The following is a 7,880-nucleotide window of genomic DNA, read 5'->3' on the forward strand; positions in this document are numbered from 1 at the left end:
GTTTCCCAGCAAGCACAATAAACCTACACTATGAATACAGATAAAGAGGGTTGGTTTTTTTTAGCACCTCTGACCAATTGACTTGTGCCTCGTCTTTATTTGGGTCCTGGATATTGTGCATATTAGCCCACTGCTACGTCACTGGAAATGTGATTAGGCATAGGAAAAGTTAAATATATGTTGTGGAAAAACACCAGATATGGATAAAGATCGCATCCATGATGTGAAAATATTCTCTTTGAATAAAAGAAAGCCCTGGTGAAAAGGCAGTCTTGCACGATGCCCACTGTCACTCCTGAAGTGCCCTCAACAACACCTCAAGCCTCTCTGGTGGTGTGGGCCCTACATGTGACTCTGTCCTCTGATGCACGACCTGGATGTCTTGGGGACTCTGCATGTCTGAGTGTGTGTGAGAGTGTTTGTGTGTGAGGAATATACAGACAGACAAACTGCAGTTGCTAAATTTGCCTATTATGTAATCCTACTTCTTTTTTTTCTCGACCCTCCTCTTCATTATTTTCATTGTCTTTTCATACAGACGTGGAAGTCTTCCTTCAGCAACTTAGACTGACAAAAAAAACAAAACAAAACAAAACAGATGAGCAGTGAGTTTTTCCTCATTGCTGTGTCCAAGCCCTCGCTAAAGGATGATTCATGAAGAAGGCATCTGAAATAGATTTACTATATTGAAGATAACATCTACAATTAGTTTGCTCTGAATGAATAAACCTGTACTGAATTACGTGTGTAAACAAGGAAGCATTATTTATTCATGTTTTTGCATTTATGCATTTATGTTTTGTCTCTCAAAGCACTATTTGAACTTCTGTCTTGACAGGTGATATACAAATTAAAAAGTACACTTAAACCCTAAATTAATCACTTCTACTTCGACAACTTATACCTGACAGCCTATTTGACAAAGATGGATAAAAATGCAGCAAACCTCAACCTTCATCTGACTGAGGTGTTAACAAAACATATAATGACACACTTGTAGGAGGAGACTCAATGTATAGGGATATAATAATAATAATTATTAGTGGTATTAGTAATAGTAGTAGTAGTACATAGTCTTGCTTCATGCACAAACCTTCCCATTGTCTTTGCTTTATTTCAGTATATTGCTTCAGAATGCATAAACCAGTGAATGACCCATCATGAAAATATTAATATGATTTCTGTGCCTTTAAAAACCAGGTATTAATTCAGCTGCTGTAGAGAACGCCATTCTCCTTAAAACCAACAAAAACCCAACCTTAGCATTGAAACGCAGCACACATCTAGAGAGAGAATTGAGTGAAATTCATGTTTTCAGGTGTAGTGATGGACACCTGTTGAAGTCTGACAGAGCAATCAAAGCATCAAACTTCAGTGTACTAGCGAGCTGATCTGCTGGTGACTGTTTTCAGCACCATGGACAGCACGTCATCATCACAACATGAGGGAGGAGGAGGAGGAGGAGGAAGAGGAGGAGGAAGATGAGGAAGAGAGAAAAAAAAGGACCAAAGGTGAAAAAAGAGAGACCTTATGGCAGATAGAGGAAGAGAGCGAGAGAGACAGATCCGTCCATGTCATTAGGGATTAGCCCAGTTCCAAAGCTTGAGGCTTTCAGAGGCTGACACACACACACACACGCACACGCACACACACACACACGCACACACACACACACACGCACACACACGCACACACACACACACACTAGTGCCATCATGAAGTACATTCGATTTTGATAGATTGATGAATAACAAGATAAATCTATAAATCGATAGCTCTACATCGTCGGTCATATTAGATGATGCTCTCACATGCAAAAACACATCGAGCGTCCCATCCTCCTTCAGCCGGGTCCCATCCGCCCCTCTGTCTCTTCCTGTTACTCTCGACCCTCCAACGGAGCCTGCAGCAACCCCGGTCCGGTGCAAGAATCGACGCCCTATACACTCTCACCGTTCTTCTAAATCACTCAGAGAATCACTGAGTTACGGATATAGCGAAGGACCATTTATCTGCTCACTCCGCGGAGTCACCAAACATCCCCTTTAGGAGAATTTCCGACACGTTCTGCGCCATCGCTCATGAAAAAAACTACACAAAGGAAGACAACAAAAGAAGAGTAGGAGGGGGAGTGATAAAGGGTGAGAGGAAAGAGATGTTGGAGATAAGAGAGGACGAGAAGAAGTGTAAGGTGGGGAGAAAGCACTCACTGTGGCACGCCGGGATGAAAGGATGCCCATGTCTGATGCTGCAGTCGGTCACCAGCATCAGCAGCAGCATCTCCGGGCTGCGTGGTGGTGCATCAGCGGGAGACAGCGCAGGAGGGAGGGAGGGAGGGAGGGAGGAGGGAGGGAGAGGCTGATGATGTAAAAAGCTTTAAATCATTCACGAGTCCGCTGCACGACATGTGACCGCCGACGTGGTGTATTTTTCATCTGGATTGTTTCCTCGACCGGCAAGACCAGGCCAAGCTGACCGGACACGTCCCGTCCCACCCTGTTATTTCCCTCAATCCCGTCCACAAGATTACCTCAGCAGCCTACCTTTCTGTTTGTTATGTAACCGTAAATGCAAAGCTCAAATGGCCTCATTCATGAAATATTATCTCGCATTAATTTGTTCTTACAGTCTGGTTCCATCACACCGTATTAATTTAGTCGAACCTTCTGGCTATTTGTAACTCCTGGCATGGATCCTGTACCTCTAGTGACAATTAAGATCTTCGCAAACATGGGTGATTGCCCGGAAACATCGCTATTGACTAGGACTTTTTTCTTTTAAATCCTGGCCTGCAAAAGAACGTATCTTTTACTGAAGAACATTTCATGAATTGGGTCCGATCCTTCTGCTGGAAAAATTGAAAACTGTCTTTGTTACTAGGAATTTTATGTGAATTTGATGACTTTTCTGACAATTTATAGATAAACAAATAAGGAACACATCTTTTTATTATTACATAATAGAATATAAATCCTGAACAAAAGCAAATTTCCCTGTTCTGTCCTTTGCAGTTGTCTCTTGCTGCCTTCAATTTGCTGCCTTTCCAAAACGATACTAAAATATATCATGATAATGATTTTGATAAGGATTTGCACTACTTTGGCCGGTCTGTTTGCGAGAAAACAAGTATCCAATTTATGACGCTTGTTTTATGAAAGGAGTTCAGATCAGACACAAGAAAAGAGTTTAAATCTCCTCCATCAGTTCCTCTTGTGTCTCATCTACATCCGGCATTTTTGCTCATAAATCCTGGGATTCCCATCGCTGCGGTCGCCACATCAGATTGTCGGTGTGTATGGTCATATTTACCAGTTACAGAAACAGATTTGCATGCAGAAAAAGCAAATCGTACTGTAGCAGAACGCTTTGCGTGCAGCTCAGATAGAATACTAGGTGCAAAAAAACAAAAGAAACAACTATCATGAAAGAAATATGGACAAGAGAAGGAGCGAACTAAGAAATCTTGAAGATTTAAATGTTTTATGCCAGTACTGATGTGGCACGGGCGAGTCTGGAGGATGAAGCTTCTTATGATTAATTCAATTGATTAAAACATTTGCGAATAAAATCTGCCAAACGATTCCTTTAAATCCCACACACCCACTGCTTCTTCAATTAATAATGTGATTTCAGCACACTCTCTACATAATTCAGCTTGTTTATAGTCCACTGTCACCACAGTAGGAAAGTCTCAGATAGAGCTTCGTCTTTATCACTGTTTCATATGAAGAGATTCTCTCCCACCCTAGCATGTCATTTGGTAATTGTTTCGGTCTTGGACGCAATTAATAGGTTGTAAAAGTGACACAAGGAGCTGCAGCAGTAACATTTCCTCCCTGCTGCGTAGTGGATGGTAAAGGTCACAAAGGGCACATCAGACAAACTGAGATGGCATGTGTGACATTTTCCAGAGTGACTCGAGGGTGTCTTGGTGCAGCAGATTTGTTTTTAATGCCCCCCACACCCACACACAGACACACACACACACACACACACACACACACACGAACTCTGTTATCACTCACTTGTGAAAGCAGCAGCAGTGAAAGTCAAGTAAAGGCATGCTGATGTATTATTGACTCGATGCTGATCAAATATTAAGCAAATGGGAATGTTATTTACCATTGATAATCTTTTTATGTACAGTTCTGTATGCGTGTGTGTGTAGAAAACATTGATTAATTCTACTTAACTTTAGAAAGATAGAGACAGGGGATGTGCATTCGCGTCTTGGTGTGTTGTCAACATTATTAGTGAAAAATTAATGCTCTTCTTCAGGATTTCAGTGGTTGAAGCTTGGCATCAGCTGTCACATGTTTCCCAAAAAGTCTTGTCCCTCTAGAATTCCACTGCTATAAACTTTCTGAGCTTCACAACCCCCACAAAATTATTTGCCTATCATTACTTGGTCCAACATTTCCAAAGTCTAGAACAGTCATATGATTAGATCATTTATTGCTATTCAAGGTGATTGACCGTTAGAAGGCTCAGCTGGTGGAGGGTCTCTGGTGAGCTTGCGCTCTTGTCCTAAGCATGAGCGTTTGGGTTTCCTTTTTTTTTTTTTTTTTTTTTGCCTCATGCGCCACTGAGCCACTTTGAATGAATGAGGCCAGGCATCCAATGTTTTATCCGGTTCTCTTTTCCACATGCTTCATCCCAGTAGAGCTGTGGGTGTTGCCAGCCATCTTTGCTGCAAGTGAGAAATGAGGAGAAAACTGGAATACCCATGACCCATATGACTTACGCTTCGAAAGGCCCTTCTAGGTACAGGCTTTGGAAAGTAGCTAAAAATAATGTGATGAATGCATTTTTGAAAATGCTGGGTAATTTTTCCTTTGAATTTGCATCCATCCCTACTAAATAAGCAGGAAATGTAATATAATGCAAATAGTAGTGTTGCTAGGATTTGATGATGTGCTGATGCTGTCGCATTCACCTCCTCTCAGTCTCGGCCAAGCCTTACAAATAGTTCAACATGTATCTCCTGTTGTTGTCAGAGAACTTCAAGATCAAAATGATCCAGAAGAGATCTGACGATTAACGTGAAGTCATTGGATTGGATCCATTTTCTATAAAGAGAGGGCAACCTGACTCAGGGCCGGCCTGAGGCATAAGTGACCTCAGCAGATGCTTGCCATGGGGCCCCCAATCGAGTGTTTTTTTGTTGTTGTTGTTTTTTTGTTTTAATTATAATAGTTCATAATCCATCTGCATTAATACTTGATAGTGTAACACTATAGTGTGACATTTGTGTCAATGATCGTCAAGCACAGTTTACTCGGCGTGGTGATGATGATGTTGGGGGGGCGAAATCAAATTATGCTTAGGGCCCCCTAAAGGCTCGGGCTGGCACTGACCTGACTGCACCGTGCAAGATCGACAGGAGATGTCAAGTTGTCACTTGATCAATGTATTTGAATATGCAGAATCAGGAGTGGTCTTCTATGAAAATGAGTTTGGTCCAGTGCGAAGTTGTGGCTCATGATCCAATCAAACTCTACAGGCAAAGCAGGGTTCTGTTGTTGCATTGCATATTCCTCACCTCCATTTAAGCGAACTCTTTACCTGTTAAATGAGAATATTTGTGTCTTTGCTGCCATATTTCAAATACCAGCTGCGTTATGTGGATTTTTTTTTTGTTCAACAGTAATATAGACGTGTTAGTTCAATATATGTACCTGATCCTGTAGAGTAAGAAAATAACACTTAGATGGGAGGACGCAAAGTCATGTTCTTCTCTTATACAGGCATCAATTTTCAGCTCCAGAAACCCTTTACAGGACTTGAATCTGTTTTAATGATCAACATCAAACTCTTCACTACATGTTTGTCTGTGACTTGCTGTGCTTCCACTCTGCTTCTGCTTTGCAATCTAATGTTTGATACCACCATGGCTGCTTCCTTTTTCAGCTCACACTCACAGCATTTTCCCTCCATTGCTAAATGTCAGCTACCCTGCTGTTCAGTTGCTCAGTGAGTACTGGGAGTTCTTGTGTGTGTGTGTGTGTGTGTGTGTGTGTGTGTGTGTGTGTGTGTGTGTGTGTGTGTGTGTGTGTGTGTGTGTGTGTGTGATATGACACGATTACCGTGCCCTCAGCTGTGAGACCTAAGTGCCAGCACACATTATTCACCACTGTCAGATGAGGTCAGTGGGCTACAGGGCAGGGGTGACCCTTCATATCTGGAATGGACACACATACACGTCTTGCTCTCCCCTATGTCTGATTGGAGTGTCATCAATACCTCTACCTCATATTGGGCATCAGGCTTTAAAGGAACTTGCCAACATTTTTGGGAAGTCATTTTTAGTGTCTGATAAGTAGATGGATAGCCTTCTCTCCTCTGCTGCATGAACAATAGATCTCCAGACCTCCACCGCTTGGTTATCTTTTAGTAAACTTAACTGTAAAAACATTTGTGGTGGGGCGAACCATCTCAAAAGACTTAGACATTTTTTTTCCAAAACTTCTTTGCCTATAAAACTAGGGTAATTTTTTTTTTTAATTTATGAGATTTTATTTTATCAGATACATTCCTAAACTAGTTCCCCACTTCTCAGCTTCCAAAGCCCACAGTTCCTACTCTACATGAATTCCAGTTCAAATAAATCAGGTCCAGGGTCTTTGTTTGCCCAGGAGTAATCCTCCTCATCCGCTATTACAAACTCAGCTATAATTAGAAGAAGCAGTTACGTTTGAGCTTTTGAGGCGCCGTGTCAAATCAATGCGCCTGGTCATGAAAGTAGTTCCAGGTATGTATCTGTCTCTCACTCCTACACCCCTGCTGCACCCACACCGCTAAAATTCATAGCAGCTAAGCTCACCAGCAGTCAGCCGCACGGTGAACGAACAAAGAGACGAGCGAGGGGCATCTACTTTCCTCTCTGTCGCAAAAAATGATGGAAAATAAGTGTTTCACCAAAAGTCAACGTGTTCCTTTAACCATAAGCATTTCCTAAGCATGTGTAGGGATATGTGTGCGTACACAGTTAATAATATATTAACTACTAGATGTCTGTATAAATCTGATAGATTTACAGAATGTTGCCTCTCATGTAACAAACCTGCTTGTTTACATGTCATTGTCATAAATGTTCCTTAGTCACACATCACCAAAACTCTGTATCCTGCTCAACAGTCTCTCCTCCATCCATGTCAGCCTCCCCAGCTCTGCTTTAACAGGCATGTATTATTCAATGCAATCTCCAGATGTAGACTTCCATCTCTCTCTCTCTGCTACACCCTCCATCACCACTGAGAGCTGACAGAGGGGGAGCTTTTTTACAGAAGAAAGGAAAGCACCCGAGACAGAAAAATAAAAGAGGATAGAGAGGGGAAGGGCCAATAAACAGGGAGAGGCAGAGAAAATGTCAGAGTTAGGAAAGATTGGTTGTGTTCTCTTCAAGAACATTCCACAATGTCTTGGTGTCCATCTGCCCCTCTACATGCGGCGTTATATTCACCTTCGGGGCCGAGTGGATTTCACAACAGTCTGAAGGTTTTGTTATTTTACCTCTTTGACTTGGAGAAATATGTACCAGAATCTGATTCACCAGTTGAAGATCCAGGTGAAATTGGAAGTCTTTATCGTCATGTCTTGTCTATATCTAGCTAATCTTTATCTTGACATACATAGATATGGAGTGAGATAGAGAGACAGATAGATAGACAGATAGATAGATAGATAGATAGATAGATAGATAGATAGATAGACAGATAGATAGATAGATAGATAGACAGACAGATAGATAGATAGATAGATAGATAGATAGACAGACAGATAGATAGATAGATAGATAGATAGATAGATAGATAGATAGATAGATAGACAGATAGATAGATAGATAGATAGACAGATAGATAGATAGATAGATAGATAGA

General features: G+C 41.5%; 1 protein-coding gene across 2 annotated transcripts in view; it reads right to left on the bottom strand.

Annotated features, from left to right (window-relative positions):
- The window catches only part of slc7a14a (solute carrier family 7 member 14a), a 31,145-nt gene extending 28,797 nt beyond the window's left edge, over window positions 1–2,348 (bottom strand). Inside the window, exon 1 of one of the 2 annotated variants that reach the window (XM_086182256.1) lies at window positions 2,211–2,348. The gene's annotated coding sequence lies outside the window, so the exon portion shown is untranslated. Of the gene's footprint in view, window positions 1–1,811; window positions 1,887–2,210 lie in introns of those variants that run through there. The other variant, XM_086182257.1, reaches the window with a different exon arrangement.
- Window positions 2,349–7,880: the final 5,532 nt, after the last annotated feature.

The sequence above is a fragment of the Aulostomus chinensis genome, chromosome 17, assembly GCF_037954235.1.
Source record: "Aulostomus chinensis isolate RoL2024-O1b breed Wild chromosome 17, RoL_Achi_v1.0, whole genome shotgun sequence".
Taxonomy (NCBI): Eukaryota; Metazoa; Chordata; class Actinopteri; order Syngnathiformes; family Aulostomidae; genus Aulostomus; species Aulostomus chinensis.